Raw genomic sequence first — 17,031 nt, forward strand, 5'->3', positions numbered from 1 at the left:
TAGGTTTATTTTGCAACACTGGAAACTGGGATTGAATTCTAAATTGTGCCACAACTTCTGCTTATACTTTTACAAACATGAATGACTATTTTACATATCCCCTGAATTGTGTGAGTTTTCCTTATATTCACATTTTTAAAATGTTTTATCCCATTGACTTATTTACAAATATAGATGTCCATCAAGAACTAATCAATAAAATACTATTTAAGAAGTTAAAGCAACTGATAAACTTTAATTTTAACCACAAAATTTTTTTATTAAAAATTGCATTCACCCTTATTACCTTGAATGTGATATAAATCATAATCAGGATCTTCTGATTCTTCCTTTACTGTCACAGCTGCCACTTCCAGGGAAATGACTATAAAAGCAAATGAAATTATATGATTGCATGTCAGGGCTTTCAGCTAAACTGTGTAGGGAAATCCTCTCCATGCTCCCTATAAATACAGCAATGAATACCCATTTTAAATAAAGACTTTAAAAGTCTTTGAAAGGACAAAAGTTCACCAGGTAGCAGAGTGTAGGAATCACCTATAGTCCCAACCGAGACAAAGTTTTAACCATTTATTAATATTCTGCAATTATTTGCTGCCAATTTTTTTCTCCAGCAAATTCTTATCTTTAGAATTAAAGAAAATTTAGTCACAATCCATGTTCACTGAATATTAAAACTACTATTATAAGCCACTGTTATATACATCAGTTTTAATAACTCAATATTCCAGAGTAGAGATGGTATAATTTTTGGCAATTTCAATAATGAGATACATTGATTTTTTTTTCCTCCTCATAAATCTCTTTTATTAACAAGAGGACAAAGCACACCTTTCTGCATAAAGGTTTGCCCACAATTAGGACAGGTAATTTGAAGCCACCTTTGTGGCCAGATACAGAAGAGTGCATATTGGGTAATTCCTCTCATTTGAAGGTCAAAATAGGCAAATGAAATCTTTGTTATTGAATATGTAGGCTGGGTGTGGTGGCTCATGCCTGCAATTCTAGTACTTTGGGAGGCCAAGGCAAGCAAATCACCTGAGGTCAGGAGTTCAAGACCAGCATGGCCAACATGGTGATACCCCGTCTCTACTAAAAATACAAAAATGTAGCTGGGTGTGGTGGTGGGCACCTGTAGTTCCAGCTACTCGGGAGGCTGAGGCAGGAGAATGGCGTGAACCCCCAAGGCAGAGCTTGCGGTGAGCCGAGATCGCACCACTGCACTCCAGCTGGGGCGACAGAGCAAGACTCTGTCTCAAAAAAAAAAAAAACAACTGAAAACATTAATGTAAGCGTAGTAAACTAAGTAAGGAATAAATTTTTGTGACAAATGACAGCAGATTAGAATGACTATAGTTAACAACAATGCATTGTACATTCCAAATTAGTTAGAAGAGAGGACTTGAAATCATAAATACTCAAGGTGATGGACACCCCAACTACTCTGACTTGATCATGACACAGATGATACATATAACAAATATCACAGTCACCCTATAAAAACCTACAAATGTATGAACTAAAAAGGTTAAATCCAAAAAAAGTCTTGTAAGTTGCAGAAAAGTAGACTGTAGCAACTGTACGTGTTTTCTTCCTTTCCTGCTATGAATGTGTTTGTATGCAGATTATGTATTTGCATATATTAACTATTCCCTTCTTCTATGCGCAGTATTTTACAGAAGTTTTATTGGAGGTTTCTTTTCCATTTGTCCATTAGACTAGAGATTACTCAAATAGGTTAGGATAGAATTTGAAGAGTAAGTGATACACCTCATGACTAGTCAGTCAGTCTCCCAGAGATGGGTGTGGCTGTTGGAACACTACGTCTCCTCATTTTGAGCAGATGGTAAAAATTGATTTCTTTGTAGGAAGTTGTACTCTGTTGGATGGAACAGTTGTGTTGTTGTACAGAAAGTCAAATGTGCAGGGAAGGGTGTGTATATTTCCCGAGTAGCCAAAGAGGGTAGCCAGGGCTAGCCATTAAAGCTGATGTCTCTTAGTTGCAAACCCATCCTCTGGGTTTCTGGTGAAGCTTGAGCTCCGCACAAGCAACTGGCTTTGTGTGAGTCTCTACCACAAGAACACACTATGCGGAGACAATAGGCTAGAGAAGGGGAAGGGATCTGTGCCTTCTTTTTGTCTCCTTGTCTGCACCCTAATCCCATCAAGGTCACTCCTCGGTACCTTCATTCAGCCTGCTGAACGAAGGCCCTCCAATAACAAGATATGTGTCTGGTTGACAATGTCTCTGACACTACCGACAGCTTCACTATGCCCCAAAGCCGCCAGTGCCAACCACACAGTATCCCACCTCCAAAGTCAAAATGAGAGTGGGTGCAGTGGCAGCCATGACCTAGATTTGTTCCTTAGACACCTTAGCGTTCTAATTTTTGGAGGAAGGCCAAGGCAGGTGGATCATTTGAGGTCAGAAGTACGAGACCAGCCTTGCCAACATGGTGAAACCCAGTCGCTACTAAAAATACAAAACTTATCTGGGCATGGTGGCACTCACCTGTAATCCCAGCTACTCAGGAGGCTGAGGCAGGAGAATCACTTGAACCTGGGAGACGAAGGTTGCAGTGAGCTGAGATCAAACCACTGCACTCTAGCCTGGGCAACAAAGTGAGACTTCATTTCAAAACAAAACAAAAAATAATACTTCTATGGTTTCTTGCAGCTCTCCCAAAATACATTTACATACATAAAAGCTCATTCACAAACATGCACACACACACATTATCACAGCTCTTCCCCTCTCCCCAACAATTCATTCCAGATGTCATTAGATGGTGCTAAGTGTGGCAGGTGATTGTCCCAGGAAGCACAGCAAGATGAGAAGGTTTAGGAGGAGCAGGAGAATTTGCCAAGGGCCTGGGCAGACAGAGGCAGATGAGGGGCAGGCAAGGTGGTAACAGCCCACCAAAGAGTGTCCCATGTGAGTAAAGGACATGGGCTGAGCAGCGGGAGGCTCAATGGTGGCACTAGTACACAAGATAAATACTGGGTAAATGATGAAATAAATCAATAGGCTGAGAATATCTGGGTGGCATGGTTCTATGAAAGCATTGTAAATAGGAAAAGAAACAAACAAACAAACCCAAGCCCTGGATGTTAAGAACAGAAGTGAAGATACAGGTATGAGCTTTTGGCCTTCAACATGTGTAAGTACACAGACAAATACAGATGTAAATGTGTGCATGCACACGATGATTTTCCTTATCGTGCTGACTGTATTGTGGTTACACAGGCCAATGTCCTTGTTTGTAAAAATTACACATGGAAGTAGCTGAGAGATAGGGCATTGTGCTGGCAACTTACTGTCAAATAGTACAGGAAAAAGTTTATTGTACCATCTACATGGATGCTTTCTGGGGTCTTTCTGTTAGCTTGAAATTGCTTCAAACTGTAACTGGTTTTACAACAAAAATTTTAAAGAATTACAGTATTATATATCTCTTCTACATCAAACTTTTCTCTTGTAGTCTATCTTACAGGTACTTCCATATGAATATAAACAGATCTATCACTTTGTGTTTACCGGCAACATGGATGGAATTTCCAGAATGGAACAGTAGGTTAATTATCTTTTTTATAAGGCAGCAATGGGTTAAAGAATACATGCATCTTAAAATAATAGATATTGTCAAAGTACCATGCACAAGATAGCTACAGTTTATATGCACATAAACAATGTCTTAACCTGCCTGTTTTTCCAAACTCTTTGCTAAGACTGAGCATAAGCAAAATTTACTGTCTGCCAACCTGCTAGGTGTCAAACATTTTCATTCTTAGATTGTTATCCCCACTTCTTTAACGAGATTGAGAATTTCTTGAGTCTCTGCTCATTTATTTTGTGGCTTGCTTCTTTTAAAACAACATATAGATGGGGTCTTCCTTTGTTGCCTAGGCTGGATTCAAACTCCTGAGTGCAAGCAATCCTCCCATCTTGGCCCTTCAATGACTGGGATTACTGGTGTAAGCCACCATGCCCAGCCTGGATTCGTTCTTCGTAAATCAAACCCTTCGTCATTTTCTTGCAAATAGCCTACCCTTTCTCTTACACGTCCTTTGACACATTTTAGATGGTTTTGCCATACAAAACATTTCGATTTTCAGTTAAATGTAGGCTTAGAAAACATTTCAAGAAACTGAAGTGTTTCTTTTTTCACCTGCTTTTAATCTAAAGTCTTATTATATCTGGATTTTAACATTTCTTAAAAGTAATGTCAGATTATAAATGTTTGGATTTTATTCATTTTCTACATGATTCTGACTGGTTTCCTACATATATAATATGACCTGCAAAAGAAGATGTGTCCTTTACTTTCTAATTATTTGCAACTAATCTGTACTGGTTTATACATCTAGGAAACTGATGAGCAACTGGTGGGAGTGTGTATCTTTTTCATATGAAGCATGCTTCTAGTGGTTTACTATTAGACAATAATGGGTTGGCATTTGCAATAATATTCCAACCAATTATATTAAGGATTTCTGCTGCTTTTTCATGAGATACCTAGATGATACATTATTTCTAGTTAGTTCAATAATATGACAAAATGAATTAAGATTTTTTATAAAATTATCCTGTGTTTCTGGATAAATCCTAAATCTGAAATTCACTGTAGAATATAAATTTTTATATTTTAGAGATAGAATCTTGCTCTGTTGCCCAGGCTGGAGTGCAATGGTATAATCCTAGCTCACTTCAGCCTCCAATTCCTGGACCCAAGCGACCCTCTTGCCTCAGCCTCCTAAGTAGCTGAGACTACAGACATGCACCCCCACACCTGTCTAATTTTTGTATTTTGATAGAGGTGGGGTTTTGCCATGTTGCCCAGGCTGGTCTCTAACTCCTTGGTTCCAGCAATCCACATGCCACAGCCTGCCAAAGTGCTGAGACTATAGGCATGAGTCATCACACTGAGCCATAAGATATTTTTTGAACTCATGTGAAAGCATAGTTAAAAGCCCCACAATGGCAGGATCTACAAAAGTGAGAATTCAGATATAACGCAACTGACAACTGGCTCCCACCCTCTGCAAGAGGTTAAGCCCAGAGACATTGACTATTTTTCAACAATGTAAAATTGTGTTTCATATGATTAAAATTTTTGGACCCCACATATAACCTAAAGACAGGTTATATAGCTTAAAGGAACATATAAGCTATAAATCCCTTAATATACAAACTAGTACCAGGCACGGTGATGCATGCTTGTAATCCTAGCACTTTGGGAGGCCAAGTTGAGTGGACTACTTGAGCCCAAGAGAGTTGATTTTTGAAAAAGGTTTTATGGCAAGTAAGCAGAGAAGGAATGGTCTTTTCAACAGATGCTGCTGGTAAATCACATGCAAAATGGTGACTTTAAACTCTTACCTCACAATATGTGCAAAAAATAACTCGCAATGGATCTTACCCCTAAACATAAGAGCTAAAACTATAAATTTCAGGAAGAAGATCTAAGTCTAAACCTTTGTGACCTTAGGTTGGACAAAGATTCTTTAGATACAACACCAAGAGCATAGTAATAAAAGGAAAACTTGAAAAACTGAATTTCACCAAAACAAAAGCTTTTGAGCAATAAGGGACACCACCAAGAAAATGAAACAACTAGCCAGACAGAAACAGTATGTGCAGAATCTTATTTCTGATGAAAGACTTGTATCCAGAGCATATCGAGAACTCCTGTAACTTGTAAAAGAAGAAGAACACAATTTTTAAATGGGCAGACACTTACATACACATGTCACCAAAAAAAAAAAAAAAAAAAAAGTAAAACAAAAAATCTTCATGCCTTTGGGTTAGGCAATGGTTTCTTAAATATGAAGTCCAGGCTGGATGCAGTGGCTCATGCCTGTAATTCCACCACTTTGGGAGGCTGAGGCGGGTGGATCATGATGTCAGGAGATAGAGACCATCCTGGCTAATACAGTGAAACCCTGTCTCTACTAGAAATACAAAAACTTAGCCGGGTGTGGTGGCACGTGCCTGTAGTCCCAGTTAGGAGGCTGAGGCAGGAGAATCGTTTGAACCCAGGAGGTGGAGGTTTCGGTGAGCCGAGATCATGCCACTGCACTCCAGCCTGGGTGACAGAGCGAAACTGTCTCAAAAAAAAAAAAAAAAAAATGAAGTCAAAGGCACAAGTGCCAAGAGAATAATCTGGTTTCTATCAAAATTAAAAACTTTTCTGCCTCAAAACGATACTACCAAGCAAGGGAGAAGACAACTTATATATTAAGAATAATGTGGAATTATTAGAATTAGAGAAAATATTTCCAAATCCTACACTACAGCCTGCATGAAAGTGTGACATCCTGTCTCACATGCAAAATTTTTTAAAATCATCAATCAGGGACTTATATTGAGGCTATATAAAAAACTCTTATGACTCAACAAAAGACAAACCCAATTTTAAAATGGGAAGAGTATCTAAATAGACATTACTCCAAAAAATATTTGTAAATGACCAATAAGCACATTGAAAGATAACACAAACCTGTAATCCAAGCACTTTGGGAAGCCTAGGCAGGTGGATTGTTTGAGCCCAGGAGTTTGACACCAGCCTGGGCAATGTGAGGAAACCCCATCTCTACAAAAAAAAAAAAAAAATTCAAAAATTAGCCAGGTATGATGGTGCGCACCTGTAGTCCTAGCTACTCAACACATGAGGCAGGAGGATCACCTGAGCCAGGAAGGTTGAGGCTGCACTCGGCCCAGATCATGCCACTGGACTCTAACCTGAGTGACAGAGTGAGACCCTGTCTCAAAAAAAAAAAAAAAAAAAAAAAAGGTAAAAGGTAACACAACATCAGTAGTCACTAGAGAAATATAAAACAAAACAAAACAAAATACCAAAATGAGATACCACTTCACACCTATTATGATGGCTAACATCAAGAAGACAGTAAGTTGGCAGCAATGTGGAGAATGTGAACCCTCATAATGTGCTGCTGGAATATACAATGGTACAGACACTTGGGAAAACAACTCGTCAGTTTCTTAAAAGTTCAGTGTAAATGTACCCTATTCCTAGTAATTATACTCCTAGGTATATATACAGTGTATGAGATATTAAGGTATATGTCCAGACAAAAACTTGCTCAGGTATGGTCACTGTAGCATTATTCATAACAGCAAAAAATGAAAACCACAGAATCATCAAGTGATGATTAAACAGGCGGTATGTTCATAGAATACTTAATGCTCAGCAATAAAAAGGAGCTACTGATCCACGCAACAAGCCCACTGAGCCTGAGGTGAATTATGCTCAGTAAAAAAAAAACTAATTTCAATAGGAAACACACTATATACTCAATTTCTATATCATAATTCAGAGACGGGGTAATAAAAGCATGCTAAAATTAGATTGTGATGATTGTTGCAAAATCATTTAAAAAAATGTAAGACTGTAAATTTACTATCAGTGAATTAAATACTTCAGACAGGTGAATTTTACGGTGCATCAATTATACCTCAATAAAGCTGCTAAAAATTAATCTTTTCACCACAATGAGAATAAAACCAAGGTTAACAGAAAACAAAATGTGTGTGTTTATGTACATATTATTTTCCCTTTTATCCTTACATTGTGAAGAGTATTCCAATGATATTTGTTATTTCCTTTCAAAAGTCTAAAAAAATATTGGCTCCAAAAGGTACCACTCTTATCATTTTTTCTCTTCAAATGAAATGGCTAAACTTCCCTAAAGGAAGCTGAAATCCTTCTCATTCTCCAAGGGCTCATGTAAATGCCCTCTTCCTCATGAAATTCTTCCTGAACTATAAAGGAATCCAACCCCTAATGAACATTCGCAGCACTTTCTCTGAACCAGTCTTACAGCAGGGATGTGAGGCTCTTGCCATGGCCATTTTACAAACTTTTCTCCCTTCCACGAGACTGCGAGCACTCCAAAGCCATAATGCTTATACACAGTTGTGCATCCCCTCCCCACCCAAAGCTGTGCCCAAAAATGCCATGCCTATTCCGTGACATCAGGTCAATTAATTCTACTCATGATGCTTGGAAGTGGGGGCAGATCTATGATCTTACGTAGAAAACAAGTAGCTGATCTGAAAACAAAAAACAAGTGTCTACCTTTTCAGCTCAATGAACTTTTCTTGGATTATATAAATATCTAAGCAGCCCATCTGAAAATGTCTTACATCATATTCTCAAAGAAAATAAAACAGAAACCATTAAAGTGTATTAAAATCTAGCAAAACGGGATAGGAAGCCAGCCGGCTATCAAGGAAGCAAAGCAATCCCTAATCTAGATGCTTCTTTGGCTCTAAGAAAGATCTGCAATAAAACAAAACTAATAAAACTACACGTGAATACACAAAATTAATGAAGCATAAATTTAAATGAATTGTCTTAACAAAGAATGTTTAAACTATATTAACATAAGCTGAATATTCAAATTTGTATGAATAAACCATTGATGGGCACGGAGGGAGAAAGCACCTCACCTATTAATAACAAATGAAATCCCAGCTGTGTTCTCCAAAATCCATTTCAGGGTTGCAAGATCATAGTTCTCAGGGTGTTTAAAGGCAACACTTTCCGGAAGCCCCTGTACTATCAAAGCTGACTGGTCTTGTAGCATCTTCTCATATGGTACAGGTACCTCTGTGGGTTTTTGTAAAGCTTTCCCTGGGAGAGGCAAAAAGCAGATAAATGTCATTAAATTTTAAGATTAAAAAACAAAATCATCACTACCTTATTGTGGCTTAATAAAGGCATACGTGATCTTTTGTAACATGTGGTTTTAAAATTACTTAACACTACAGCACCCTATTCACATGTAAGAAGTTCTAAACCTGACACTGATCCAAAGGGCCAAAATGTAAAGTATATTAAATATCTGACTTTAAAAACTACACAAAAGGAGAGAGAAATGTCTGATTTCTTGCATTATTGTCTTTAAGATGGTCCTACCCTGGCGTATTTCTTGGGTTCCTCCTAAAAGGAAGTGGAAAGTCATCCATTCAGCTTGTGAAAATGTTGTTATATGACTGTTAAGTCAACGACATAACATAGTCTACCCTTTAGAAAACTCTATTATATCAGGTATCTTTTATAAAATTTAAGTGTGTTGCTTTTAAGACAGCAAAAGCAGAAATAGTCCTCAACTGTTTTTTTCCGAGTGTTGCCATTTCTACAACATCTACACTCATCTGATTCACCTGGGTTGTAGACTTTATTTTATGCATCTCTGCAACCTTTTCTTCTTCTTCAACACCTGTAAAAAATATTAAGGTGCATATCTATTTTCTTAATATTTATTTGGCTTTTAGTAAAAATAGTTTTTCCTGTATTCCAATATTTGTGATCTGTTATACAAACAAAAAATAGGTCAAGTGTAGTGGCTCACACTTATAATCCCACCACCTTGGGAGGCTGAGGCAGAATTGCTTGAGCCCAGGATTTCAAGACCAGCTTGAGCAACATAGAAACAACCTATCCCTACAAAAAAAGATAAATAAAATTAGGTGTGGTGGTGCATATCTGTAGTCCTAGCTACTCTGGAGGCTGAAGCAAGAAGATTGCTTGAGTCCAGGAATTTAAGGTTACGATGAGCTATAATTTTACCACTGCACTCCAGTCTGGGTCACAAAAAGAGACCCTGTGTTTAAAAAAAAAAGGCAGGGGGAAGATCTTAAAGGGAGCTTTTAAAATACAAACCTAAAATAAGAGTAATTTATTGGCTATAAATTTAAGTATGGGAAGATTATCATCAGGAAACAAATTCTAGGCTTACAAAGTCCAGCACAATAACAACTAGACACACGTGACACTTGAAATGTGGCCAGTCCAAATTCAGATGTGCTGTAGATGAACAATACACACTGACTTTTGAAAACTCAGCACAAAAAGTATTCCAAATATCCCATTAAACCATAAAAACCCTAGAAGAAAACCTAGGCATTACCATTCAGGACATAGGCGTGGGCAAGGACTTCATGTCCAAAACACCAAAAGCAATGGCAACAAAAGCCAAAATTGACAAATGGGATCTAATTAAACTAAAGAGCTTCTGCACAGCAAAAGAAACTACCATCAGAGTGAATAGGCAACCTACAACATGGGAGAAAATTTTCGCAACCTACTCATCTGACAAAGGGCTAATATCCAGAATCTACAGTGAACTCAAACAAATTTACAAGAAAAAAACAAACAACCCCATCAAAAAGTGGGCGAAGGACATGAACAGGCACTTCTCAAAAGAAGACATTTATGCAGCCAAAAAACACATGAAAAAATGCTCATCATCACTGGCCATCAGAGAAATGCAAATCAAAACCACTATGAGATATCATCTCACCCCAGTTAGAATGGCAATCATTAAAAAGTCAGGAAACAACAGGTGCTGGAGAGGATGTGGAGAAATAGGAACACTTTTACACTGTTGGTGGGACTGTAAACTAGTTCAACCATTGTGGAAGTCAGTGTGGCGATTCCTCAGGGATCTAGAACTAGAAATACCATTTGACCCAGCCATCCCATTACTGGGTATATACCCAAATGACTATAAATCATGCTGCTATAAAGACACATGCACACGTATGTTTATTGCGGCATTATTCACAATAGCAAAGACTTGGAACCAACCCAAATGTCCAACAATGATAGACTGGATTAAGAAAATGTGGCACATATACACCATGGAATACTATGCAGCCATAAAAAATGATGAGTTCATATCCTTTGTAGGGACATGGATGAAATTGGAAACCATCATTCTCAGTAAACTATCGCAAGAACAAAAAACCAAACACTGCATATTCTCACTCATAGGTGGGAATTGAACAATGAGATCACATGGACACAGGAAGGGGAATATCATACTCTGGGGACTGTGGTGGGGAGGGGGGAGGGGGGAGGGATAGCATTGGGAGATATACCTAATGCTAGATGACGAGTTAGTGGGTGCAGCGCACCAGCATGGCACATGTATACATATGTAACTAACCTGCACAATGTGCACATGTACCCTAAAACTTAAAGTATAATAAAAAATAAAAAATAAAAAAATAAAATAAAAAAATAAAATAAAATAAAATAATTTCTATATTGATCACACATTGAAATATTTTAAAGTATTACCACTAAATGATTTTCACTTGTTTCCCTGTATTTTTTAATGTTATAACTAGAAAGTTTTAAATCACGTGAATGACTCGCATTATATTTAGTTCTATTTAATAGCACTTCACTAAATCCCAGAAAAGGGCTCAGAATTCTGAAGAATTTCTACAACTTCCTCATGAAACTATTGATTATGTTTCAGAAGAACACTATGGCAAACAAATAAAAGGTACTTGAGAATTAGGTACAAAAACCATTCTCCATGGTATCAAATTAGTAGCAATGTAAACAAACTATAAATACCAATCGGCGGGGACTACAACTGGCAATGAGGACAACTCCCCTAAGGCTTAGTTTGAATCAGTGGAGAACCATGTAAGCCACGGAGCACAGGGAGGGGAGAATAAACCCAGCTGCCCGCGAGATTGTGGTATTTGTGGGTCAGAGGGCAGGCGATACACACACAATCAAAACAGCATTATTAGTATAAAGAAACACACAATGAAGGACTTAACATTTCTCAAAATTAAAATATTGGCAAAATTTAAAAAATAGGTTACTACCATAAAGCTTGGAAGATTATAACACAGGTGGTGAGGGGAGGGATACGGTGGTGAGGGGAGGGACACAGTGGCAAGGATAGTTTTTTTAATAAACTAAAAATACTACTGGGAATAGGAATTAGTGAATTAGCAAAATTTTTAACACACTAGTAATCTGCTCAATTTAACATGAATTGAATCTAATCTGACAACGCAAATTTAAGTTTAAACCTTAGTGGCATACAGACATCTGTGGGAGATACTATAGGTTCAATTCCAGACCACCACAATCATGGAAGTATGAAGTGAAGTTACACAAATGTCGTTTCCCAATGTATTTAAAAGTTATGTTGAATCTTTCTTTCCCAAAAGACCTCTGGGAGGTATGATGCTATTGGATAGCATTTTACACACAGTGGAACTTCTTTCCAAATCGGAATCAATCCTCTGAAAGCCTGCCATTGCTTTATGAAGTAAATTTATGGAACATTCTAAATCTTTTGTCATTTCAACAATATTCACATCTACACCAGGAGTAGATTCCATTTCAGAGATGACTTTCTTTGCTCATTGTAAGAAGCAACTCCTTATCTGTTCATGTTTGATCATGAAATTGCAGCAGTTCAGTCCCATCTGCAGGCTCCACTTCTTTTTTTTTTTTTTTTTTTTTTTTTTTGAGACAGAGTTTCACTCTTGTTGCCCAGGCTGGAGTGCAATGACAGGATCTCCACTCACTGCAACCTCTGCCCCCTGGGTTCAAGTAATTCTCCTGCCCCAGCCTCTCAAGTAGCTGGGATTACAGGCGTGCACCACCATGCCCAGTTAATTTTGTATTTTTAGTAGAGATGGGCTTTCTCCATGTTGGTCAGGCTGGTCTCAAACTCCTGACCTCAGTTGATCCCACCTCGACCTCCCAAAGTGCTGGGATTACAGGCATGGGCCACGGTGCCCAGCCAGCAGGCTCCACTTCTAATTCTAGTTCACATGCTATTTCCACCACATCTGCAGTTCTTTCGTCCCCTAAAATCCTGAACCCCTTAAAGTCACCTATGAGAGATGGAATCAACTTCTTCCACAGTCTTGTTAATGTTAATTTTGTTCTCTTCCCATGAATCACAAATGTTCTTAATGGCACCTAGAACAGTAAATCTTTCCCAGAAGGTTTTTAATTTACTTTGCCCAGATCCATCAGAGGAATCACTATCTCTGGCAGCTATGGCCTTATAAAATGTAATTCTTTCTTTTTTTGAGATGGAGTCTTGCTCTGTTGCCAGGCTGGAGTGCAGTGGTGCGATCTCGGCTCACTGGAACCTCTGACTTCCTGGTTCAAGCGATTCTCCTGCCTCAGACACCTGAGTAGCTGGGATTACAGGCACACACCACTACGCCCAGCTAATTTTTGTGTTTTTAGTAGAGATGGGGTTTCACCATGTTGATCAGGCTGGTCTCGATCTCCTGACCTTGTGATCTGTCTGCCTTGGCCTCCCAAATCGCTGGGATTACAGGCATGAGACACCACGCCTGGCCTACAAAATATATTTCTTAAAGAGTAAACTTGAAGGCTGAGTGTAGTGGCTCACACCTGTAATCCCAAGCTCTAAAGAAGGCCAAGGTGGGCAGATTGCTTGAACCCAGAAGTTTGAAACCAGCCTAGACAACATGGAAACAAAACATCTCTACAAAAAAACCCACAAAAATTAGCCGGGCATGCTGGTACACCACCTGTGGTCCCAGCTATTCAGCAGGCTGAAGTGGGAGGATCACCTGAGCCTGAGAAGACTGAGGCTGCAGTGAGCTGTGATTGTGCCATTACACTCAAGCCTGAGCAACAGTGAGATGACCTTCTCAAAAAAGAAAATAATAATCATAAGACTTGAAATTACTCCTAAATCCATGGGCTGCAGAATGGATGTTGCATTAGCAGGCATGAAAATGATATTCATGTCTTTGTACAACCTCCATCAGGGCTCTCAGAGGGACTGGGTGCAGTGTTAATGAGCAGTGATATTTTGAAAGGAACTTTTTTTTCTGGGCAGTCGGTCTCAAAGGTAGGCTTAAAATATTCAGTGAACAATGCTATAAAGAGATATGCTGTCATCCAGGCTTTACTGTTCCACTGATAGAGCACATGCAGAGCAGATTAGCATAGCTCTTAAAGGCCCTAGAATTTTTGGAATGGTAAATGAGCACTGGCTTCAGTTAAAGTCATCAGCTGCATTAGCCCCTAACAAGAGTCTCAGGCTGTCCTTTGAAGCTTTGAAGCCAGTAATGGAATTCTCCCTAGCTAGCAAAGTCCTAGATGTCATCTTCCAATATAAAGCTGTTTTGTCTACATTAAAAATCTGTTTTTTGAGTGTAGCCATCTTCATGAATTATCTCAGCGAGATCTTCTGAAGAACTTGCAGTTCCTACATCAAGCACTTGCTGCTTCACTTCACACTTTTGTATTATACAGACTGTGTCTTTCTTTAAACCTTATGAGCCAACCTCTGCTAGATTTCAGCTTTTCTTTTGCAGCTTACTCACCTCCTCTCAGCCACCACAGAATTGAAGAGAGTTAGGGCTTTGTTCTGGATTAAGCTTTGACTTACAGGAATGTTGTGGCCAGTTTGACCTTCTATCCAGACCACTCAAAGTTTCTCCATATCAGCAATAAGGCTGTTTTGCTTTCTTATCATTTGTGGGTTCACTAGAGCAGCACTTCTCATTTCCTTCGATAACTTTTCCTGTGCATTCACCACCTGGCAAACTGTTTGGCCTAGCTTTCAGCTGCCAACATGTCTTCCTCACTAAGCTTCATCATTTTTAACTTCATTTAAAGTGAGCAGACTGCAACTCTTTCTTTTACATGAACACTTAGAGGCCACTGGAGGGCTGTTAACTGGCCTCATTTCAATATTGTGTCTCAGGGACTAGGGAGGCGTTAGGAGAGGAAGCGATGGGAAACCACCTGATTGGTGGATCAGTCAGAGCACACAACATTTGCCAGTGAGGTTTGCCATCTTATACAGGTGCGTTCATGGAGTCCAAAACAATTACAACAGTAACATCAATGCTCACTGATCGCAGGTCACCACAGCACATATAATAATCATGAAGAAGTTTGAAATATTCTAAGAGTAACCAAATGTGACACAGAGAACCAAAGAGAGCACATGCTGTTGGAAAAATGGCACAAAAGACTTGCTTGACACAAGATTCCCACAAATCTTCAATTTGTAAAAACTGCAGTATCTGCAGGGCTCAAAAAAATGAGTTATGCCTGTATGTATTCTGTGCCTATAGACGCCCTGCCTTTTTTTGTTCCCTTTCAGTGCTTCACTCAGTTAACATGAAACCTATCGACAGTGTTAGGTTACACACAGATATGAAAACTGTCATACTGTGAAAGGCCGTAAGTATTAACACCCTATAGTAAATTTTAATACTGTATTCCAATGTCAAATAAGCTCATAGCTCTAAACGAGGATTACAAAACCCACTGAAGATTCAGATAAGGTGATTCCACTCAGCAAGCTGAGAACTGTTTAATTCTGCATCATGCTTAAACAAACTCCTTTGCACAGTGAATTTCTTGTTTTCAGTTCACCACCTTTATCTAGAACTCCATATCTGAGTAAGAACGTTTAATGTATTCAAAATTTCTCTCCCTTCATTATCTTCTCTCTAATGCATCTCATTAATCCAGAGTGAAGCCAAGCAAGGAGCCCCGTACAATCAACACTTGCCATTGTTCTTAACTCTTCAGTATCTACCCTGACATATCACCACTTCGGTGATTCCTTTTAAGCATTTTGAAATGTCTTCATAAACATTTCAGAAAATCATTCATAGTTTAGGCCATGCACAGTGGCTCACACCTGTAATCCCAGCACTTTGAGAGGCCGAGGTGAGTGGATCATTTGAAGTCAGGAGTTCAGTAGCAGCTTGACCAACATGGTGAAACCCCATCTCCACTAAAAATAGAAAAAAAAAATTAGCTGGGTGTGGTGCCACGTGCCTGTAATCCCAGCTACTCAGGAGGCTGAGGCAGGGGATTTGCTTGAACTCAGGAAGCAGAGGTGGCAGTGAGCCGAGACCTCACCACTGCACTCTGCCTAGACAACAGAATGAGACTCCACCTCAAAAAAAAAATTTTTTTATAGTTTAAACCTCATTCTGCTTTAGAAGCAAATATGACTAGTGTTATCTATAAATATTTAGGTTTAAAAACAATGAAATGAAAATGATAACAATACAATGCTTACAATATTTCACAAAATCGGCTTGAAAATCCTTTCTGGTATTGAAAAAGTTGTGTCCTCTGTCCTTCAGTTCTGAAGGCAAAGAGATCTGCTTTATACTCTGCGATGCAGGCCACTTTGGCCTTAAACTTGGCCAGTTCTTTAAACTATAATAAGAACAGCAAATATTATGTTAAAGGCAGACATTTAAAAGTACCACTTCTGCTAGATGAATTAAAAAATCTAACACAAGCCTGGGCACAGCACCTCATGCCTTGTAGTTCCAGCACTTTGGGAGGCCAAGGCGGGTGGATCACGAGGTCAGGAGTTTGAGAAAAGGCTGGCCAACAGAGTGAAACCCCATCTGTACTAAAAATGCAAATAATAATAATAATAATGATAACAAATAAATAAATAAAAGGCTGGGTGTGGTGGCTCATGCCTGTAATCCTAGCTACTTGGGAGGCTGAGGCAGGAGAATCACTTGAACCTGGGAGGCAGAGGTTGCAGTGAGTTGAGATCGTGCCAATGCACTCCAGACTGGGCAACAGTGCAAGACTCTGTTTAAAAAAAAAAAATCTAACACCATTTTTTAAAGTTACTACTCTTTCTAAATATATTTTTGCCTGATTTTAAGCAAAAGACACCACAAGATTTATAAGAAAAAAATGCAGAAATCCCTTGTAATCTATTACAGGTCAGATACTCCAAGAAAGAGACTGAGATTTCACACAGGCTTGCTGGGGAGCACTGCCAATAACAGCACCCAGGAGGTGGGAGGCAGGCATGGCTGAACAGGCAAAGTGCTGAACAGGGATGCAGCTGCACCAAGAGCTCAGAAGCCAGTGTGGCCCTCCCCAGAGAAAAGGTGGACAAGGTGACTCGAACACTTGCAGCAGCTGGGGAAATTAGTGCCATCAGAATTGAAAGAAGGGACTGAAACCCACACTACAGTATTCAGTACATAATCCCCTCCTCCAGAAGTATTACCCCATCTACACATAGCCAGAATCACATTTAGGTGATTACTTACTGACTTTCACTAAGAATATTTCTATGAGAGTCAAATTATTTAAAAACGTTATAGAGTACATAGCATTCCATTTTATGGATACACCATAATTCATTTAGTGCTAACATCATTTCAAAGGTCAGTGATTCCAATTTTCCCTC

The 17,031-nt window shown here is 38.9% G+C and overlaps 1 long non-coding RNA gene across 1 annotated transcript; it reads right to left on the reverse strand.

Moving 5' to 3' along the window:
- Positions 1–286: 286 nt before the first annotated feature.
- LOC100611415 (uncharacterized) lies at positions 287–16,025 on the reverse strand. Its single transcript, XR_010154550.1, has 5 exons — positions 15,883–16,025; positions 8,474–8,657; positions 6,501–6,593; positions 2,513–2,610; positions 287–364 (listed from the first exon to the last, which is right to left on the reverse strand). It is a non-coding gene; the product is annotated as an uncharacterized LOC100611415 (long non-coding RNA).
- Between the last annotated feature and the right edge of the window lie 1,006 nt (positions 16,026–17,031).

The sequence above is a fragment of the Pan troglodytes genome, chromosome 22 (assembly GCF_028858775.2).
Source record: "Pan troglodytes isolate AG18354 chromosome 22, NHGRI_mPanTro3-v2.0_pri, whole genome shotgun sequence".
Lineage (NCBI taxonomy): Eukaryota > Metazoa > Chordata > Mammalia > Primates > Hominidae > Pan > Pan troglodytes.